This window comes from Prionailurus bengalensis, chromosome C2, assembly GCF_016509475.1.
Source record: "Prionailurus bengalensis isolate Pbe53 chromosome C2, Fcat_Pben_1.1_paternal_pri, whole genome shotgun sequence".
NCBI lineage: Eukaryota > Metazoa > Chordata > Mammalia > Carnivora > Felidae > Prionailurus > Prionailurus bengalensis.
Genome location: NC_057350.1, coordinates 133,799,987 through 133,821,772, shown reverse-complemented (window position 1 = coordinate 133,821,772; position 21,786 = coordinate 133,799,987). Strand labels below are relative to the sequence as shown.

General features: G+C 43.4%; 1 protein-coding gene across 2 annotated transcripts in view; it reads left to right on the top strand.

Annotated features, from left to right (window-relative positions):
• HACL1 (2-hydroxyacyl-CoA lyase 1) overlaps positions 1 to 21,786 on the top strand; it is a 90,854-nt gene that overhangs the window by 40,772 nt on the left and 28,296 nt on the right. The window contains exons 18-20 of one of the 2 annotated variants that reach the window (XR_006299513.1): positions 3,159 to 3,306; positions 15,245 to 15,434; positions 16,075 to 16,168. The gene's annotated coding sequence lies outside the window, so the exon portion shown is untranslated. The remainder of the gene's footprint in view (positions 1 to 3,158; positions 3,307 to 15,244; positions 15,435 to 16,074; positions 16,169 to 21,786) is intronic. The other variant, XR_006299514.1, reaches the window with a different exon arrangement.

The window sequence follows — 21,786 nt, the reverse complement described above, 5'->3', positions numbered from 1 at the left end:
TGGTTTTTTAACACATGCACCTTTGAAGTAGCTCCGTTTATCATGTGAAGTGAGTATATTTTCCTTAGGAAAAAAGGTCTCAACTCTATTACAAAGAAGTAGTAGGACTTTTGAACCCCAAAGGAAAATGAAAATACGGATTCCAAAAATGTTTTTGTTCCTTTACTATTTGCAAGACTCTTCACTAGGCAGCAGGGAGCAGTGCATTCCCGTGTGGAAGTGCCAGGTGACTGAAACAAATGGAAATTCAGAGTGACTAGGGTGGCATTTCATTTGAACGCATTAAAGAAAGTTGGAAACCAGTTAAATTCTAGATGGGAATTATGACTGAGAAACTCTGCTACTTGCGTTGGAAAGTGAAATGTATACAGAAAGAAGTCTGAAGCATCTGGTGTTTCCTGGTTGCATTTGCTGCTGCTAATGTGACTAATGGAGTAATGTGGATAAAGGAAATTGAAGATCCTATGAATTCTCCCCATTGATGAGGTGCAAGCAAAAGTATACCTTGCTTAGATTCAGATCTGACAAGCAGCGCTGTCTACACCTCTGGCTTCCACTGGATTATCGTAGGATCTTCTGTCCCTTCTAAGGCCTTTTCCAGGAGAGGGCCTAGCCAGTCAGTGAGCCCATGGTAAATCCAGGTTGTAAATTTACTCCGATTAGGGAGCAGAAAAAAGGCACACCCAGAAACCCCTGGATCTTCAGTTTCGAAGTTTGAAGGAAACATTCTAAATTTTGACTCAGGCCTGGAAATATCCACAGAGATGGCATCATCCACAATTTTGTACTTTGTATCCAGCAGTCACTAAGATGACCTGTGGTCTATGGAATGGTTAATCAACAGGCACATGGCTCATGCCCTGGTCCCAGCAGTTTCCTGGGAATTGCCTCCTTCCCTCCACTGATGAAGGTGGGCTCAGGAAATCAGATCTGATTTCACCTTAGCCTGAGTTTTGTTCATGCTGTTTCTACTGCAGTGCCCTGTGCACACCTACCAATTTTTGCCATATGAAATCAGCTATATCCTTCAAGATCTAGCTCAAAAGACCCCTCTTCTGTGAAACTGCTCTCCCTCCCAGCACTCCTACAACACCCTGTATGGGCATCTGTCACTACTCAGAATGTTCACAGTTAATTCCCATTCCCCTCCCCCACTCAACTGAGTGTCTGTGTACCCAGATGTCACCCACCCCTCATCTTCCAGGGCCTGTGTCCTTGTGCTCCTGTTTGGCATGCTCCTCTGAGTTCACCCCTGAAGAGTCCACTTCCACATGGCATATAGCAATCTAAACGTCACAGACATTTTCTTGCCTGGGAGGTGACCCAGGAGGGGGTTATGTCCCAAAAGCTGCATCAGCCTCAACCAAGGATGCGGGGTGGATAGATGAGCCACCAAGAATCAGAAGCCCACCCTTACGCCTGGGTGTTAGATGAGCCCCACGATTCTTAGAGCAGGGTGGGGGAGGATGGCTGTGGGCCATGAGGCCCTGACATGACTGAAGTCGAATTACTAAAAATAAATATTTCTTTCACACTTGAGTGCTTTGGACTGAAATTTACACCCACTACACCCATAAACCATTTCATAACTCACTGCCATCTCTGCCTCCCCACCTTCCACCAGCCACTCTATCTTCCTCCCCACTACCCTACCTACATTTTCATTTGCCAGAATGTTCATGGTTCTCTTCATAATAACCACTTGATTATTTTTGTATATTCAGTACCACACACACAAAAAAACCCTGGTATTTTCCTTGGATTGTGCTTTAAAATACAGTGTAATAATAGAAAAACTCGAGATTCAATAAGGCCAACAGATCAGGAGACCATTGTCTTGAAAAGAGAAGTTTCTTACAATTCCTAAGAGGAGTGTGCCACACCACTCAGGCCACAGAAGACACAGAGGTCGATCTCAGGCATAGAGAGAAAGGGAAGTAGTGGGCTGAAGTCTCTACCGTGATCTTGGGAAGAAAAAGGTGAGGCACAGTAAACAGGTTTAGGATTGGCCAGTTTGAATAATTTCCCAGGGCTCTGGAGTGTAGGGGCAGCCCCTGGTGACCTGGTGCTGTGACCCTGGGGTGGTTAGGATAGGAGGATGGTGGGGAGGGAGAAGAAGAGGAGTAAGGACTGTGATAAAGAGGGTGGTTGGGATTGTGGGTTCTGGATCATTTGGTTTTATTTGCTCTCTCTAGGAACTAACTAACCTGGGAGGGGCAGTCCCTCCAGGGTAAGCTAGCCCGGTGTCAAAGAATCAGAATTACAGAAAACAAAAAGACAGGGTTAATACAGAACGGCATTAAATGCATATTTCTCAAATATCAGTTCTTATGATATTTGGAGAATTGAATCTTAAAGTATTGTTTCTACTAATGCTAGGGTATCTTTGATTTTTTGAAAGTGGGTTTTCTTTGTCCCTCAGTGGAATTTTAAAGTTTTCATAGTAGCCTTGCCCCATTTTTATTAAATTTGTTCCTGGACATTAATCCGTTTTGTGCTAGTGTAAATAAATTCTTCTACTACATTTATAGTTAGCTATTATTTACATATTTTGTGTATTAATTTCATACTTAATGGGTTCTCTTAAACCTTTTCTTCCTTTCCTAGAGAAGGAACCGAGGGGAGGCGGGGAGGGATGGGTGAAATACGCAATGGGGATTAAGGAGTGACTTGTGATGAGCACCATGTGATGTTCGGGCATGTTGAATCACTGTATTGTACACCTGAAACTAATATTACACTTTATGTTCACTAACTGGAATTAAAATACAAACTTAAAAAATAAATAATTTTCAAAACACCTCTTCTTCCTTTCTTTTATCTGGAGGCATTGGTCGGTACTTCCAGAACAACTCTGACTGATACTGGTGACTGTGGCACGCACCACTTTCCTTCTGGGTGTTTTAAATTTTTTTAATGTTTATTGGAGAGAGAGGGGGAGAGAATGAGTGGGGGAGGGGCAGAGAAAGCGGTAGACAGAATCCGGAGCAGGCTCCAGGCTCTGAGCTGTCAGCACAGAGCCCAACACAGGGCTTGAACCCATGAACCATGAGATCATGGCCTGAGCCGAAGTCTGATGCTTAACTGACAGCCACCCAGGCGCCCCCCTTCTAGGTGTTTTAGAATCAGCTTATCATTTATCTGCTTTCTTCTTTCAGGAGCAGCAAAAGATGACAAGAGAATCTCCCTACAAGGAGTCACTGAGGCTGCAGGGCTTGAATGTCTTCCCCAAAGGATGTGAAATCGGAAAAGAATCCCTACCCTTTTTAAGTTGGTACTGGTGTTCCTGGATGCCTGGAGTAAAAGGTAACTCTTGGCAAATGAATTAGGGCTAGTTGGTGTGCTAGTGAACCATTTGTTGCCTAGGCTGTCTTCCTTCATGGCACTAAGACCAATGACAAGGGCAAACATATTGAGAAACTTGTTCCTCTGTAGACTTCACCTTCAAAATCTCGGACCATGTTCTTCTAGAAGAGTCAGCAGAGGATGACCTCCTTTCCCCCCACAGTGATGCATATATGGTTGGGGGCGCCAGTGGGGGAGGGGCATTGCATGGGATTGAACACTCCAAGGGTTTTATTCAGGGAACCACTCGTGTGAGAGAAAACAGAAGGAGCAGGAAAAGGCTGAGAGAGCCATCAGACTGCCATGCAAACCTCACCCTGGGAAAGGAGGGAGGGAGAGAAGATTGGGCCCAAGCATTCCCGTTGCCTGCCGTCTGAGGAAGATTTGGCAAAGCTTCTGTCACAGTCCCATGTCTCCCAGGAACGGGCCCCCTTCATATCCTACTGGACGCAGACATCGGAGGGGAGCAGCACAATGCCTGGGAAGTGTGAGCTTGGCACACATCAGGCGATGGATTTTGGAGAAGCAGCAGCTGGGGATTTTGGTAGTTGGCTCCTCGTGGCTGCCACAGGCGCTTCTGGAGGCCTCTTTACTGCTGCCTTTAGACTGTTAGGGCTGAAAAGCAGGGAGGCAGGGCCTGTTCAGGGCTTAAAATCCAAGGATCCTCCTGCAGCTTGTTTTTCAGTTTCGGGCCTCCACTATCCCTCTTGGACGGAGTAAAGCAAGCCCGAGTTTCCATGTTGGCTCTGCTTTGGTGCTTCTACAACCTAAGTCTCAGTTTCCTCATCTCTATAACGAGGATAATAGAATGCCGAACTCATAGAGTTGTCTGGAGCACATGCTGTTTATAGGAATGGGTAGCATGAAACCTGGCACAAAAATGCCCCTTGATAACCGTTAGCCCCTCCCCCTCACTCCCTCTTCATGCCTCAGGCACCCACCGCTCACAGAACACAGGGTCAGGAAAAAGCTAGTTTTGTCCCTCTGTGGAGTCTTCTGGTAAGAAAGAGAAGTCCGCACGTCTGTATAGTTATTGTGTGCTTTGGACAGCTGGGGAACTGACCATGGTCAATATTTAGTTTGGCCGCCTTCCTTCCACACCTCAGCACAGGCCTGGGCTGTCAGTGTAAACTCAGGAAAAGGCACATTCATTTGAGCCAAACTGAATTAGCAGACCAGTCAGTGGCCGGGAAGTCACGTGCTGCTTTCCCAAACCAAATAGAAATTATTTTTAGATTATTCACTGTTTGGTATTATCCATGCCACAGCTCCCTCCTATTAAGGCACATCAGAGAAAATTGGCTTTGGCCAATTAATGGATACTTTGCAAGCCATTTGTCAGTACTGGGCCTCTGTTCTCATTTGTGAAGAGTGGTTGAAATTGATCAGTGGTTCTCAATCCTGGCAGCACACGGAAACCACCTGGGGATCTTAAAAATCTTGAATCCCAGGCTGCACTGTAACCCAATTACATCAGAATCTCTAGGGGCACAGGCATCAGTATTTTTAAAGCTCCCCAGGTGATCCCGGTGTGCAGCCCAGTTTGAGAACTAGTGAAAGAGGGTTTCAAAGCTTCCTTCCATCTCTAATTCCAGGGACATGACCTTGAAGAGGTAAAGTCTATTTCTAATTTCATTCATAAAATAGGAATTCTGAGTTAATATTCCAGCAATTTTGTAATTTTATACTCTTCTTAAGTTCCCTGCTCACAATCATGTTCCTCCTTAAATTCATAATTTGTACTTTTTCTCCTACATAAATATTTGTTTCCTTCATGTGTCTGTCATAATCTCTTATTTTCACTTATATAGTATGTTTGTGGCAGGTATATAGTTCACGAAATTGGTTGACTTTTCTTTATTCCTCTGTAATAGAAATCAGCTCCTGAGCTCCATTTCTACTTATCTTACGCATATGGCTTGATGAATTCTTAAGTAGGTATGCATCCGGGTAACCATTCCCAGATCGAGACACATAGCACGTCCAGCAATGCAGAGGGTTCCCTCATGCTCTTTCCAGTCAAACCTCCATCCCCCAGGGGTAGCCGCTTTCTGACTTCTATCACCAGAGGGTAACACTCAGTCTCTTCTAAGTGCTTCATCTACTTTCGATTCACTCCTCTCCCCTGTTTCCTTCTTACCTGAGGATGATCTCATTTTGGGGGGTCTTCCCTGCCATCAGGGGAGAGGTTTGCTTCAAGCCTGGCCGATTCCATAATCTATGGGTAACAAACCGTTCCCAAACTTAGCAGCTAAATGCAAGACATTATTCTCTGTCCCAGCTTTGCAGGTTGGTGGGACTCAGCTGATTCTCCTAACCTCGCTTGGGGCCTCTCTCACAGCGGCCATCAGATGGCAGCTGGAACTGGGCCCGCTGGAGGCTCCATTGGCCTGGAAGTCCTGAGTTGCCTTCTTTACTCTGAGAAAGTAAAAATCAGCTCAGACCATGAATGTAAACATCTGCCTAGCCATTCATCAGGCTGGAATCAGAGACATGGATAATGTCAGACGCACAGTTAACAGAAGGAAATATTTTAGCCAAGGACACACTGCAGCTGGAAGTGCCCTAACATCCATCTTTCTCGTTCATGAGAAACTTTGCTTTCTAAAATCATAGATTATCAGGAATTTTTATCAGTAAGCGTGACATGCCCAAATAGCCTTGATTTGCGATGCACATGCAGAGTTTCTGGACACAGATTTCTCCATCTGTTATAACTTTATAGCATTCCAGGAAACAGGACCTCGGGGTCCGCTTCACAGTCCAGATCTGACATGGAATCCTTTACACGGAGCCTGCTTTGCTTTGAGCCAATTGAACCTTTGATTTAATACTGAAATCATTTATTTGTGTATTCTTAAATGGTGAATTTCGTGGTATGTGAATTTATGATCTATGAAAGATGGCATCCCAATTTTTTTAAATGATAGCCATCGAAAGAATTAGAATGTTATGTGTGGCTTTGAATCCATTGGCACTTCCTAGGCCAGCCAGGATTATTGTCATAATCCCATTGCCCGGCTCCTAGCAGACCTCCATTGTTCCAATTTGTAACTGGGTTGGAATACTGAAACTCTCTCATGCACCCCCATCTTTTGTCCTCCGTCTGCACCCCACTCATCTTCCTTGAGCCCTCTCATCCCTCCTCATATAATGCATACGTATTCTGCAAATGCTTTGCGTGAAAATTGTTGGCTTTTAATGTCACCTTACACTGAGTTTCCTCAATGACCTCAATTTAATAAAATGATTTCTTCAATTCAGAAACAAAGCACTCAGCTTCATTTATATTCCACCTAAACTCCATCCCTCCCTCCAATCCTGTGCTAACTCTACCTTTGGTGAGTCATCCCGTGGTTCCTCTGGATGTGGTCTGTTTCATTGCAGTGGGCTAATAAACCTGACTTTGTGAGACTACAGGTTTGTTCCTGACAGCCATGAGCTGGTTGGTCTGGGACAGCCCTAGGCCCTTGGCACTCCTTCGCGTGGTCTCTCTGCACAAGCAGAAAGACCTGGGCTTTTCACAAAGCAGCTGACTTCCACCAGGGCACAAGTAAAAGCTACCAGGCTTTCTTAAGACTTTGGCCTGGAACTGTGTTACTTGTGCCATTATTCTCTTGGTTAAAGTGAGTGCCAGGGCCAACCCAAATTCAGTGTGAGAGAGGACTGCGCAGGTCCATGACCGTCAGGAGGCGTGGTTTCACTGAGGGCCGTCTTTGGAGGTCAGCTTCCACAGCTGTCCTTTTTCCTCATGGCAGTTCCCATCTCGAAGCTTCATCTGCCTCAGACCCTGCTATTCTGCTGATCGCATCCACTTTTTGCAAACTGTCAGGGCTCTTTTGCCATCTTCTCAGTCCTTTCTACATCCCTCTGTGGCCCTGAGAAATTTCTGGCTGCATTCTCCACACTGTCCTGGCATGTCCAGGGCTTCACAGGCCCCTCTGCCTGGACTTCTCCCTCAGACATTGTAGTGCTACCACCAGATGCCATGTTGGATATGGCTTCTCCTCTGGGTCTACGCTATGGGGAGCCAGGCTCCCCCACTTCTGCCACGGGATTCCCAAAACCAGGCTGACCTACCCACCTACCTCCTGAGGAAGTGAATGCCACTGATTCAAGGAATGAAGGGCTGTGGGAAAACAAGAAAAAAATATGGAAGAGAAAATGGCTAAACTCTAAATAGAGTAGTATAACCTTTTAAAGAAAGCTCCATCAGTGAGGCTGTTCTGTTTTAGGTAGCTATTAATGTTGAATATCAGTATTGCTGTGATCTGAGTTTAAGGTAATGATAATGATAAGGTTTGGCTAGCCCTTAAGAGCTTTCACACACATAATTTTATTTCATCTTTACAGCAACCTTTGAAAGGAGTGATTATTGTTATTTCTATGATAAGGAAACAGGCTTAGGGAAATCAAGTGACTTCCAAAATCACATATTGTGTGGTTTTATCTTGAAGGGACAATTTTATTTTATTTTTTAATTTAATTTTGTACTTTACTTTTTTATGTTTATTTTTGAGAAAGAGAGTACCGAAGCAGGCTCTGAGGTGTCAGCAGAGAGCCCGATGTGGGGCTCGAACTCACAAACCGTGAGACCATGACCTGAACCAAACTCGGATGCTTCACCAACTGAACCACTGAGGCGCCCCATTGAAGGGACAATTTTCAAAGAGAAAAGATTTGAAAGAGAACAAATGGAACTGTGATTTTGACATGAGGATTTCTGGAATTTTCCATTTTGATGATCTCACAAAATGCTTGGCTTAAGATTTAGGGAAAAAAATCAGTGTTACCTAAAGAACAGTGACAGAGTATGAGGAACAGCAGTGATGAAGTGATAAAGAAATAGATCATAAAGCTTCTATTTAATTCGACATCCATTGAATCCCTACCATGTGCCATTCATTTTGCTCACCCTGTATGTGGCAAGATATGAGGTTCTAGGTTGCTTATCTGAGAAGTCACGAGATGAAACTTCTACCCTGGAACACCTACTGGGGTCTCCACACCAACTTTGGGCTGAGATTTGACTCAATGAGATTGATAATAAAGAGGATGCAGGTGAGATGGTGTTTTTCAAGTTGCAAGAGAGTATGAAGGGAGGCTGTTTTAGGCACAGAGGAAGAATCCGGGCTCTGAGGGACAGCCATGGAAGGGGTAAATCTAGCTCCTCAGCAATGATAACACATGGCAACATGCTTGGCCATGTGCAATTGAGGCTGCTCCTCAAATTTCTGACAATATGGAACTAAACAGAACAGGAGATTGCTTTCATAAGAGCCAACAGACATGGGAGAAAAAGGGCTCACCAGAGACTTTGTCTTTGGGGTCTTTGAAAATTGCTTCCCACTAGCTCTTTTAATATATCTTGATCCTTCCTGTAAACAGTGCATAGTAAACACTTTACATTCATTATTTTTAAAAAGCCAATTATATTCATAAAACAATAAGTAAAGAAAGACTCCATTTTATTTTTATTTTTTGAATGTTTATTTACTTTTGAAGGAGAGAGAGGGCATGAGTGGGTGAGGGGCAGAGAGAGAGGGGGACACAGAGTCCAAAGCAGGCTCCAGGCTCTGAGCTGTCAGACCAAGGTGGGGCTCAAACTCACAAGCCTTGAGGTCATGACCTGAGCTGAAGTCAGACACCTGACTGAGTCACCCAGGTGCCCCAAGCCATACTCCATTTCAAATACAAATAGACCACTATGGCTGGAGAGAGGTCACCAGCAAAAACAATGGTGGTATATATGGCCGGTGTCAGATGTCAGAGAAATGACTGCCTGTGTTCTCTTCTGGAATTTTTATGGTTTCAGGTCTCATGTTTAGGTCTTTAATCCATTTGAGTTCATTTTTGTGTATGGTGTTAGAAGGCAGTTCAGTTTCATTCTTTTGCATGTAACTGTCCAGTTTTCCCAGAACCGTTTGTTGACGAGACTGTTTTTCCCCCAATATGTATTCTTGTCTCCTTTGTCATGGACTTATTGACCATATAATTGTGGATTATATGTTCCTGTTCCATTGATCTGTGTGTCTGTTTTTGTGCCAGTACCATACAGTTTTGATTACTACAGCTTTGTAGTACATCTTAAAATCTGGAATTGTGATACCTCCAGTTTTGTTCTTTCTCAAGATTGCTTTGGTTATTCAGGGTCTTTGGTGGTACCATACAAATTTTAGTATTGTTTGTTATAGTTTTGTGAAAAAATGCTGTTGGTATTTTGAGAGGGATTGCAATGAATCTGTAGATTGCCCTGGGGGTAGTGTGGCCATTTAAAAAATATTAATTCTTCCAGTCTATAAGCATGGAGTATCTTTCCATTTGTGTCATCTCCAATTTCTTTCATCAGTGTTGTATATAGTCTTCAGAGTACACGTTTTTCACCTTTTTGGTTAAGTTTATTCCCAGGTATTTTATTCTTTTTGGTGCAATTGGAAATGGAGTTGTGGGGAGCCTGGGTGTCTCAGTCGGTTTAGCATCGACTCTTGATTTAGGCTCAAGTCATGATCTCCCAGTTCATGAGATTGAGCCCCATGTTGGGCTATGTGCTGACAGTGCAAAGCCTACTTGGGATTCTCTCTCTCTCTCTCTCTCTCAAAAAAATTAAAAAATAAAATGATTAAAAAAAGTAAATGGAGTTTTCTTAACTTCTCTTTCTGCTATTTCATTATTACTGTATAGAAACGCTACTGATTTCTGGGAATATATTGTAGTTTTCTTTTTCTTTTCTCTCTAAATGTGTTTATAGTTGTATACCGGGACTAACAAGTTTGATCTATTTGAATATAAACCATGTCAGCTTTCTTTGACGGTGTGACTCAGCTTAGGCTAATAGGTTTGAGGATGATCCAGAGAAAAGTAGAACAAATTGGCTATTTATGGAGCCAACTACTAATATAAATGGAAATGCTTTTAGCACATGTTCTTTCCAAGAATCTCCCAGACTGACTGAAATAGGGCAGGAATAAAAATGGAAAATTACTTTAGAAGGTCATTTGCATTTTGGATGCTACCGCTTACCAGTTGCCTTGGGTTTGTGGAGTTCCTAATTCAACAACCATTCAGTTTTAAAAATGCAATTCAAACTGATACATAAAGGGGGAATTGTAGAAGAAATTTGGAGTCTATATGAAAGACAAAAAAAGTAATGAGCTATATATTTAAATTGGCTTCAATTCAAAGTATGTCTTTGAATTTGCAAACCACAGGCCTCTTCCAGAGAATTTCTGCACCAATAAAGTGAAATATAGTTACAACTGTAATCTGGAAATAAGGTTATACATGCTTTTAGGGTGAATACAATGGTAAAGGGAGGGGAGGAACATGGAAGATGAGACCAGAAGAACACTGCTACAAAGTAGAATTCTCTAGGGCAGTTATAAATTTGTCCGAATTCCCCATTGAAACAAATGGTCATCTGGATAATTATGCCCCAATAATTCAATCACTGTGGATACACTCCTTTTGCTAACTGAACCTTAGACTAGTGGTTCTTAAAGTAGACCAGCAGCAACAGCACCTTGAAATCTAAGAAATGTAAACCCCCACCCAGCTTCGAAGACATTCTGAGTCAGAAACAGAAATCTGTGTTTTGACAAACCCTCTGGGTGATCTGGAGCATGCTAAATCTGGTGCGTGCCAAATCTACTTACTCCACATTCATAGGTTTTTAGTTTTAGGCATCTAAGAGAGAAAACGTGGCCCATTTTTTTTTTTTTTTCCTGTCCAGATCTGTGAGATTTTCTAGCCTCCAGATCTGTGAGAAAACACATTTGTTTGCTGAAACTACCCAATCTGTGGTGTTATGTTAGGGCAGCCCTAGCAAACAAATACACTGGGTTCATGCATTTTTCAGGCAGTGTGTGGAGAATCCCAGACTGTAATTGACGGTATGTCAGCATCTTCCTCTCTGAAGTCTATTTCTCAAGGGTTGATGACATTTATTTCCTGAAGCTAGAGCTGGGCTGAGCTGGTTCTTTCGTCGCGGGCCAGGTGGTATCACTGACATGGGAGGAGTCTGGCACATCATAGAGCCTGGGGGAGGCAGGTGGAAGCCAAGGCCCTCACAAAGGCACCAATTCAGAGAGGGACCTCTGGAACCTCACATTTAAAGACCAGCCTATGCACAAGCTACCTTACATGTGTCATTTCATTTAAAGCTGACTCCTCTGCAGCTGCAAACTCATGATTCCCTTGACAATAGAAAAGTCTGTTCTGAAACATCACAACGGAATTCTTGATCCAGTATGAATCACTCTTTTTTTTTTTTTTAATGTTTTTTATTTATGTTTTTTGAGAGAGAGAGAAAGAGAGCACAAGCAGGGAGAGGCAGAAGGAGGGGGACAGAGGATCCAACGTGGGCTCTGTGCTAACAGCAGCTGGATGTGGGGCTCAAACTCATGAACCATGAGATCATGACCTGAGCCAAAGTAGGATGCTCAACCTAGATGCCCCAGTGTGAATTACTCTTAAGGTTTTGGATGTACTGCAGTGTAGTTTATCTGTCTTGTGTATACCATCCAAACCATTTCATTAACCGATTTGACACTCTGAAGGCCTGCTGTGTATCTGAGTTGACACTTAGGGGAATAAAGGGATCAAGCAGTCATGAGCCTTGTGCTCAAGTGATTAACAACTTACTCAGAAATAAAATACAGCTAAGTAGCATATTATAAGGTTGAACACACAGACTAGATCTATACTCGTATTTGCATATATACATACCCACATAAGTATTCTTACTTCTGAGTAGTTTAGATTGCCCCTATTATGTGGCAGCATTGTGTAAGGCAGTTTAGAAGGCTATATCAAATCCATACTGTTAAAGAGGAGACCTCTCTCCCCATACTTCCACCCTGGGCCATCCCCTTCTAAATTTATGTCTCCATGTTTTTTAGAAGGAAAGGAGTTATCGGTCTGGTTGGTCAGAACCCAGGACATGGATTGGGCCATTTTGCCCACGGGCAGCGTCACTCCACGTTAAGATCAGCTTTGTGGGAGAGCCACCTGTCCTTCTGTACATGGGGTCAGGAGGCTTCCTAGGGGCTGCTTACCCAGGTGTGGCCTCTGTTGCATCTTCTTCATTCTTGTTCCTGTGGTGGCGGCGGGGCAGGGGAGGGGGGCGGGGGGTGGCGCGTGGAGGAAGGAAAGCAGAAGCTCAAAGAAGGGCTGGCCATCACAATTCTTTGGGGGAGGAAGCAGGCCACCCTCTGTGGCTTGCAGGCCTAGCCAACACCTTCCAACTCAGCCTTTCCCAGACTCTGTCTGGGTTGTTACAAGTAATAAAGTGTTCCCATTTGGCTGCTGTAAGGCTTGCGTGGAGACCCCTCCTCAGGAGTCCTGAAGGGAAAAAGTGGAATCCTGAGACGTGGGTATTTCTAGCCCAAGGAAACTCTAGGTTAATCACTTCTACTTCATAGAGATAACATCAAGGAATATTATCTTTATTGAACTCCTGAAGAGTTTCCCCACAGTGAGTGGCAGAGTCAGGATTTGAACTGGCTAATGGCTTCAAAGCCATGCTTAAACTGTGGCTGTTGACCCCACGCACACTGCCTTCAAGTGCCAAGAATGAAGATCCAAGAATGTGCTAGGGAAGTTCCTGGGGGCTGGGGGGTAGAACACATTCCTCCTGGCAAACTCTTCGTGGAGAGGACACATTTGAACTTGAGAAAACTGGGAGCATTTGGACATGAAGGGGTGGGAGTATAGAAGAACAGGTATTCTGGAATTGACTGTCAGGCCAGGGAGAACACAAGGCAAACTGTCCCTGCTAGCAATTCCCAGCATGAGTGGGAGCTGGAATGCACTGAGCACATATAAAATATCCCCCATCCAGTCATTGTAGAGTCATTCCCATTTGGAAGTGACCTTCTGCTATTCCAGGCTGTCAGAATCTGCCAGCATCTGTCACCTAGGCTCAGCCCATTCTGTTTCGCTCTGAGGACTCTGGACAAGAGGCCCTGTTGGTGGCCCTGGAAAGGCCATGTTCATGCCCACTCTAAGCCCTGGGCCAGAGTAGTTTCCCTCACCCACCTGCCCTCTCCCTGTGGTGTCTGGGCCTGGGGCTGAATAGTACAGTGTAAAGAATCCACGCTTTGGGGTATGCAGCCAGCTTTGTGTTCTAGCTCTGTGGCCTTGGGCAGATGACCTCAATTGCCTTTATCAGCCCTGGTTTCTTCATGTGTCACATGGAGATAGTAACACCTACCTCATGGAGTTGCTGTGAGGCTTTCAAAAAATGTGCAAGTACATATGTACAAGTGCAATAGATGTTTAGTGAACAGTGGCTGATGTTGGTATTTCCATCCTGTAATTCTGACCTGTAAGGTCAGAATTGCCTCAGACTCTTTCATGAACACCCCCTTGAGGACTAAAGGCAAACTTTTCTCTTACCTTCCTAATTTCTTACCTTTTACTTCCCTTCATGAGGCTCTCTTGATTAATTATATCTCTCCGTTATTCTTGATTACGATGAATAATATAATAACATGGACCTTTTATTATACATGCTTCTTGTCTGTCTTGAGACTCCCACTAGAAGTTAAGTCCCTGGGGGCTAGAAATTTCTTACATTTGATTCACACTGAATCCCCAACTCTGAGATCTTTGCCTGGAGCACAGTAGGAACTGGGTAAATATTTGTTGAATGAATGAATGAGTCCTCTGACCTCTCTCTTACCTTCCCGAATCATTCTTTCTCTGTTTCCATCTTCTCCAGTTTAGCCTTTTGCCTCCACTTCCTGGGGACATGCATGTGTTTGTGAAACATCACAGTTATATTGGGTAACTCTGTATATAAGGAAACAGGTAATCACATAATCCATGATAACTCGATGGAAAATTTTTTCTCTCTAGTGCTTAAAAAAAAAAGTCACCTGTTCTTATCCAAGATTGTATAGCTATATATTTGGCCTTGCAGGCCACCCTTTCTCTGTGGGCTGAGTATTTTTAAAGCACTTTAAGACTTTAAGGAGTGGAGTAATATGGAACGCTGTGGCTCCCAGTTTATGCAGTTTGTTCCATGATAGCCTACAGGATGGAGAACCTCCTGGTTACAGGAATTACATGGACCCCAAAGCAGCATGGACTGTAGTCCCCGTGTACATCCTTTGTGTCATAGTGTATTGTTTCCTAAAAGTCTGTAATTCTAAAAGGCTCCTCAGCAGCTTCCGATTATTGTTAATCTTGGCCAATATCTCCCTTCCCACAATGCCATGGGAGGATGCATCATTATATGTGGCACAGGCAGTGCCCTTTCCCGCCCTTTACCTCAGAGCCTTGGTCAGCATCTGCCTATCGATGTGTTAGGAATGGTCCTGTTCTAGGGCCTTGCCAAACAACACAGCCACATGCCATAGAAAGGTATGATTGCTACCTCCAGCTGGACAGAGACTAGATCATTTGAAAATGATGCTTTGTCTTTACCTTGAACCAAATCAAATTGTGAGGGCAGCCCTTCCTCTGTACTCCATCTAATCTCCTAGAAGATAAGAAGAACCACTGTCTCTAAGTGGGGTTGTGCTGGATGTGATGTGATGAGGCAGTGGGGCTTAGGTAAGGGGGAGGCAGGGGAACTGGGGTGGTAATGTTCTTCCAATAAATATGTAAAAATAAAATTTTGCAATGAACACATGGTAAGTTCAAACAGTGGTTAACTAGAAACATGCATTTGGACTGGCTAGAAGAGAATGAAGTGAATTCAACTAAGTTTTCTGGGGTTCACCCTAGGGGAAATCTGGGGTAAACTCACCGCCTGACCTACAAAAGTAGGGCTAAGATCTGTTATGTTCTTTGGTGGCTTTATTCTTTTGAGTTCATACCTTTCTATCGTCCTTGAAATAAGTAACACCAGGAAACTGGCTTTGCTTGGGAATCAGGGTGTTTTCCCTCCTTACAGGTTTCAGTTCAAGAACCATCACTCCTCGGTCATCGTAAACCATTGGGAGATCTCCTCTGAAGTCTCCAGCCCTCCCTGACTTCCTACCATAAAAGATTTCCTGTCCTCCCTACCAGAGGAAAGAGTGTGCTTTCACATCTTCAGAGCTGAACGATTCTTGGACTCACAGCATTTCTAGGTCCAGTTCCAGGTAAAGATGAGGTTGATTGATGTTCCCTTGGAGAACAAGTCCAGGCCTGGGAGCGCTGATGACCTCTGGCTCAGTGTACCAGCACGAGGGTTCAGGTCCAGTCTTGCTGGTAATCACTCCACCTGCCAGTGACCCGCTGTCTGCTGCTGTCACCAGAGCCTCACATAAGCCTTAGTTTTCTTATCTGTAAAATAGGAATTACAAGTCTAATCTCACTGTTGTTCACTGCATGAACAACAAATGGGGGAAAATGATAAAAAAAGATTTTATAAAAAAATAAAGCCCTACATTGCAATTATTTATCTAGCACATCAGTAATGTATTTATTGTATAGAACCTAGATAAAAAGAAAAGGGGGAATCAAATAAGAATTAAATAAAAATGGGTTTGAGAGTCAAATACTTTGAGAGGTAAGAGCAAGTAAAATGGTTTCTTTACTACAGGACACGCCAGTGGCTTTAGTATATTTATATATATTGTAAATTTCCAAGAGGAGCATAAAGTAGACAGTGTTTCTCAATTTATGGGAACTCCTCTACCTTGTAAAAATGGAATATCTCTTACAGTGGGAGCGCCTCTAGCACAGTTTGAGAAACACTGAATTGGGTAAGATTATTGTTGTTATTGTGATTGCATCCAGGTAGTTCAAGGCCAACTCGGTGCAAATCTCTTCCCTGAAAGTGAGGACAGCAAGCTCCCTGCCCTGGGATTAGAACTGCAGATTCAAGGCCTTGGTGAGTCTAATTCGTCTAATTAGACTTACTAGTTCTTCTGGTTCTCTGGTGGGTCTTTCTGTTGCATCTTGAGGCTCCATGGGTTCTGGCTCTGATTTCAGCTTGAGTTGTCAGAGGACAGGGAGCTGTGAGGAGGGACTTTCCCTGGGCCTCTCAGTTGCCCTGTCTTATCTCTCTCCTGCTGGTGCAGCTGCCAGCAGGAGGTGGCCAGGGCCTTAGCATAACTGAATCATCGTTAATTCCAGGCCAGAACATGCTCAGAGATCTGTTCTCTGGCAGGACCAATCAAAATGTTCTATCTGTGCCTCTCAGCACGTTGGCAGGGACTTGTTGGATCTCATACATGGAGAAAAGACACCTTTTATTCCCCCCCCCTTCTTCCTTCCTTACTCCTAAGATTGCCAAGACTCTGATTCTGCTAAAAAATATATCTTTTAAGTTACAAATTAAGTTACACTCATTGCAAAAATTTCCAATACAAATATGTATAAGAGTAAAGAGGGAATTTCCCTCCATCTCTTATCCTACATACTTCCATCCCCAAGTGTGAAATGTGTATTATTTTAGATCTTTCTCTCTGCACATGTACATAATTGATAAATAGATTTGCTTGTTTGTTCAGATGTTTGGTCAGATGCACTGCACCTTTGCAGTTTTAGTCAGCAATATTCTCTGGACAGCCTTCCATGTCCACGCATAAATGTAAACTATCTTTGCCTCATTTTTTAAAAATCAAGCTTATTGCAGGAAAATTCACATAAAACTCACCCTTTTTAAGAGTACGTGTTTTGACAAAGGAGGCAAACAACCAATCCAGTCAAGATAAAGAACATCCCCCATCACCACCAACAGTTCCCTTTGTAGCCGATTCTCACGACCGTTAACTCTTGGTCACCACTGATCTGTTCTCCATCCGGTAGTGTTGCCTTTTCCAGAATGCCTTATAGATGGAGTTATGCAGTATGTAGCCTTTTGTGGTGTTGGCTTTAGCATAATGCATTTGAGATTCATCCCTATGACTTGTTTCTGCCGTGTAGTATTGTATTGTACACAACCGGTTACACCAGTAGATGGCCATTTGGGTTGTTTCTAGTTTTTCATTATTACAAAGAAAGTAGTTATGAACATTCATGTACAAGTCTTTGGGTGGATATACGGTTTCATTTCTATGAGTAGAATTGTTGTGTGGTAGAGTAAGTGCATATTTAACTTTAAAGGAAACTGCCAAACTGTTTTCCCAAGTGGTTGCACCATTCTGCATTCCCAGCAGCAATGTGTGAGAGTTCCAGCAGCTCCACATCCTTACTAACACTTGGAAATGTCTGTCTTTTTAAACTTAGCCATTCTAGTAGTATGTACTGGCGTTTCATTAAGGTTTTAGTTTACATTTCTCTAATGACTAATGATGTTGAATATCTTTTCATGTGCTTATTTGCCATTCACGTATCTCCTTTGGTGAAGTATCTATTTACACCTTTTGCCCTTTTCTTTTAATTGGCTTGCTTTATTATTATTGACTTGTAAAGTTCTTTATATATTCTGAATATGCATCCTTTATATGTACGTGTTTTGCAAATATTTACTTATAGTCTTTGGCTTGTCTTTTCTTTTTTAGAGAGGTTTTTTTTTTAATGTTTATTTATTTTTGAGAGAGAGAGAGAGAAACAGAGTGCAAGCAGGGGAGGGGCAGAGAGAGAGGGAGACAAAGAATCTGAAGCAGGCTCTAGGCTCTGAGCTGTCAGCACAGAACCCAGCATGGGGCTCAAACCCACGAACTGCAAGATCATGACCTGAGCAGAAATCAGACATTCAGTCAACTGAGCCACCCAGGCGCCCTGCCCTGCCTTTTCTTTTCTTCTTTATTGTTTGTTTATTTTTGAGAGAGGGAGAGAGAGCACGTTTATGAGTGGGGCATGGGAAGAGAGGATCTGAAGCAGGCTCTGTGCTCATGGACCATGAGATTATGACCTGAGCCAAAGTCAGACACTTAACTGACTGAGCCACCCAGGTACCCAGGTGCTCATTTTGGCTTGTCGTTTCAATTTAACATTGGTTTTCATAGAGCAGAAGTTTAAAATTTTTGATCAAGTCCAGTTTAACATTTTTCTTAAATGCTTCATGCATTTTATGTCCTAATATTTAAAACACTTTTTTTTCATAGAACCCAAAGGTCAAATGGTGATTACCAGGGGCTGGGGAAGATGGGGGAAATGGAGAGACATTGGTCAGAGGGTACAAAGTTTCAGTTATATAGGATGAATAATAACATATAGCATGGGGGTTACGGTTACCAATACTGTTTTGGTGCAGTGGAAATTTCTAAGAGAGTAGTTTTTAAGTGTTTCACTAGAAAAAAGGTAACTATATGGGTTGACAGATATGTTCATTGTCTTGACTGCAGTAATCATTTCACAAAATATATGTGTACCAAAACATGCTGTATATCTTAAATATATGCAATTTTTATTTAAGAAAAAAATTTTAATTTGAAGAGAAATCTTTGCCTAGCCCAAGGTCACTAAGATTTTCTTGTGTTTTCTTCTAGAAGTTTAATGATTTTCTCTCTTAAGTCTATGATCCATTTTGAGATAATTTTTATGTATGGGGTAAAGTAAGAGTTAAGAATAATTTTTGTTTGTTCTGCATATGGACGACTGATTTTTCTTACCATTTCTTCCCAAATATTGCTGATTTTTCCAGCAATATTTGTTGCAAAGACTACTTTCTTCTTTGTAATGACTGTATAATGTTTCACTGAAGAGAAGTCCTATGATTTACTCAACCAATCTCATATTCATTGAAAGTTAGGCTGTTTCAGACCTGAGGCTGTAACGAACATCCTTGCACCTCAACCACTGGGCAGTTGAATGAGTATTTCTGTGGAATTTCTGAATCAAACGACACATGTGTATGTCATGTGTTGATGAGTGCCATCAGATTGCCTATCTGTATACCATACATTCCTACCTACGAGGCCTGTGAGAGAAAGCTCTAGCTTTGATTGGCTTTGTTGGTATAAGCCTTTCACAAATCTCAAATAATTTCCTTCTAGGTAATCTAATAGCCTGTGTTATTAGATTCTGAAAGATTGAGAGCCCTTCCAGGAGAGTTTGAAGAAAGATAACTTCTCAGTCAGTTAGGGTAACCCTGTAAGAAATAGACTCATAAAATACACAGTACGTGGGAAATGGAAATTTACAAAGAGCTGTTTCATAACTGTTGGGGCTTATAGATACCTCTGTGCTGGGGCCTCCCCAGAGGGTAGAGGTGACTCGCCCCCCCCAGTGGCCTGAATGTGTATATGCAGCCTCTGCGTGGCTGGCTGTCCACATTCCCTCTCACTTTCTCCCCATACTTACCAAAGTCCTTTCTTGTACCAGGCCTGGGCCAGCCAGCTACTGTCTGTGCAAAGGCATAAAGGGGTGCTGGGAAATGCAGTTTGCTTAGTGTGGCTGGAGCATAAAACTATGCCATTTTCTTTCTTTTCTTTTCTTTTCTTTTCTTTTCTTTTCTTTTCTTTTCTTTTCTTTTCATCCTGTGGTGGTGTGATTTGATCAAATTAACTGACATTGTTGAGGATTAGGTGGCAAGGACTGTCCTGGGGTACACAGAGCTATGGGACCGTCCTCTATCTCTGGAGACATTAACACAAGTTAAATAGCAATGCAAGGTGGTTTAGAAGCAGCTCAAAAACAATAGCAGGCGTTGCAGGCAGGACATAGTGACCCACTTTGTGCCAACAGCAGAGTCAGTGGTGAGAACTGTGTGCTGAGAGAAGGAAGAAATCACTCTTGCTTCACAGGAGGGATCTGAGCTAGATGGTCAAAGTTCAGATTCTGGCAGCAGGTTACTCAAGAGGTACCTTCTTCCCAGGTAGCATGTTCTCCAAAGACCACTGCTGGGACTATAGGTTTCAAAAGTTAACAAGAACAAGCCTGAGAATTTCCTAGTGGGGATTAGCCAACAATCACAGATCCTTCTGTTAAATAGTTTGGGAATAGCTAAATGGGGGTACCATGAAGCTGTCCTGTTAAAAATTTTTAAGTTTAGGTCACCTGGGTGGCTCAGTCAGTTAAGCATCCGACTTTGGCTGAGGTCATGATCTCAGGGTTCATAAGTTTGAGCCCCATTTTGGGCTCTGTGCTGACAGCTCAGAGCCTGGAGCCTGCTTCAGATTCTGTGTCTCCCTCTCTCTGCCCCGTCCCTGCTCGCACTCTGTCTCTCTCTGTCTCTCTCAAATATAAAATAAAACATAAAAAATAAAATTAAAAAAATTTTAAGTTTATTTATTTATTTTGAGAGAGAGAGAGAGAGCGAGAGAGAGAGAGAGCATGTGCACAAGTTGGGAAGGGACAGAGAGAATCCCAAGCAGGCTCTGCATCACCAGCTCAGAGCCTGACGTGGGACTTGAACCCACAAACTATGAGATCATGACATGAGCTGAAATTACCTGACTTGACTGAGCCACGCAGGCGCCCCGTCCTGTTAATTTTGAATATAACCTAAGTATATTCTTCAAGCTTTCAAAAGATTTCCTTATAAGCCCCTTATCAGTTACCTATGACCGTACAATAAATCATTCTAAAACAACAGCCATTTTATATGCTCATGAATCCATATTCTGGACTGGGTTCATTTGGGCTGTTCTTCACCTGTGACTGCCATCGTCATCTGGTGACCCACGTGGTCTGGCTTCCTTCACGTGGCTGTTGCCTCATCTGAGATGGCCAGACAGGGGCTGGCTGCTTCCCCCTCCCTGCTGCTATCCGATGGTTCAGACTCTCCTATGTGGCAGCTTTATGGGGCAGCTTCTAGAAGGCAAAGGCAGAGCTGCCGGGCCCGTTAGGGCCTCAGCCTGGAAGTGGTACAGTGTCACTTCTGCCACACTGTACTAGTCAAAGCCAATGACAAGCCCAGCCCAGTTGAATGGGGGAGGAAACAGACTCCAGCTCTTGCCGGGGAGAGTGGCTCACGCGCACAGGGACGGGACGGATTTTCAGTGGCCATCATCGCCCCCAGTCCACCACAGCTCCCTGCGTTTCATTTTTGCTGTCTGCACACACAGATTTTACCTCATCTGTGATCCATCCATGTTACCTCATTTAACCTTTCCGGCATACCTTTAAAGGGAACACCGCCTCCATTTTATGATGAGAAAACTGAGGCTCAGAGAAGGCAAACGCTTGGCTGCGGTCACAGCAGAGCTGGGAGGCGGACGAGACTGGTGCGAAAGCCAGGGAGCCTTGCCTTAGGCTCTGCCTCCCCCAGAGATGAGGACAGGTGCTCTTCCCCAAGGACACCCACCCCAGAGGCCAGGAACTCCCAAACCACTCCCAAACAAACTCCCACGAGGCCCCGGGAGTACATTATGTGCATTAAAGCCAACTGGGCAACTCTGTAGATCATTATTTTAATAATCTAAGGATCTCCGTAACAGGCTTCATAAACTCATAAGAGGTATTCATTTAAGGACGCAGCACTTTTTACTTGGATTTTGCCCAGCCAAAGATCAAGTCATTGATGCTCTTTCTCCAAGTGTAATTTGATAATCATTCACTTTCTGTCTTTTCACTTATTTTGCTGTGGATGAGATAGAAGGGTGCTGCTTCTGCAGGGAG